The sequence below is a fragment of the Nanorana parkeri genome, unplaced genomic scaffold, assembly GCF_000935625.1.
Source record: "Nanorana parkeri isolate BGI_ZX_2015 unplaced genomic scaffold, ASM93562v1 scaffold548, whole genome shotgun sequence".
Classification (NCBI taxonomy): Eukaryota; Metazoa; Chordata; class Amphibia; order Anura; family Dicroglossidae; genus Nanorana; species Nanorana parkeri.
This window is the reverse complement of record NW_017306816.1, coordinates 870,172-871,545: the sequence shown is the minus strand read 5'-3', so window position 1 is coordinate 871,545 and position 1,374 is coordinate 870,172.

The following is a 1,374-nucleotide window of genomic DNA, read 5'->3' as shown; positions in this document are numbered from 1 at the left end:
TGATACGAATTGTGAATGATTCAGCCAAAACAAACTGAATCGAAAGACAGACTGATTATTTCTCTATATCTATTATATAATGTATAATATAACAAATCATTCTGAGTTGTATTTAATCATAAAAAGTGGATGAATTAAGTATTGCACAAAACACATTACATCAATGTAATTTCATTATTTATACAAATCTATTTTTCTCTTAGCACAAGAATGGGGACTTAAATGGTATCTAACTTTTACGAATTAATCCAATCAGTTATTTTGTCATAAAAACCACTTAGTTACATTTTATTTAACAAAATCATTAAAAGAATTAAAAAAAATAAAAACAAAACAAAAAGCCCAACAACTTGGTTGCGTGGTGCAAAGAGACCATTCCTTCTGAAATAAAATATTGTCAACATTTATCAATCAGCATTGTCTATAAGACATATAGATTTTCAACATGAAAAACTTTTGCAGATGATTACTACAGTTTGAATGCAATTTTTTTGACAGGTTTTGTTAAAGTCAGCTTCTTCAGAGGAAGTTAGTATTATGTCAGGATATAGATGTCATCCAAATAAAGGTTAGGATCTCTCTCATAGCATTAGCAACAAGAAGCCTCTCTCAAATGCAAAAAACCCCCCCCCATAACCCGGTGTGGTCCAGAACCAATTTGGTAATGTACCATCCTAAACAGGAGGAAATGTGTATTCATGTATGCTGTTGTTCTTCGACTGCTTTTTCCTATTCTTCTTATTTACTAATTATTATTATTATTGTTGTTGTTTTTGTTATTATTATTATTATTATAGGATGTATGCAGTTTGCACAGTGCTTTACCATAAGGAAGACATTACAGTTACACATTTACAGTTATAACAATTATAATATTATGTTTTGTTGTTTTTTTTAAAACAATTATACCTACAAAACAAAAAAGAACTAATTTTCAAAGTGAATTATTTTAAGACTGACCCAGAAAATATTCACCTATCACTAAATTCCAGAGAATATAGGGAAACTTAACACAACAACCTTTTTTTCCTGAAGTCAATTTATTGTATGAGGGAAACCTGCTGGCCATGATATAAAATACTCCTCTTAATTAAAACATGCTCTTAAGGTTTATATACATTTTTCTCTGAAAGGATTCAAATCTGTTCACCTGAATAAAACAGTGATAGTGCCTCATATGTGACAACTTCATAAACCAGGATTTACCCACAGGTTTTATACGGTAGTATACTGTATGTGTATGTTACAACCATATAAAAATTGATCAGGCTACTTTTCAAATTCCTCTGTTTTAGCTTAATTCTCTCTCTCTCTCTCTCTCTCTCCCCTCTCTCTCTCCTCTCTCTCTCTCTCTCCTCTCTCTCTCTCCTCTCT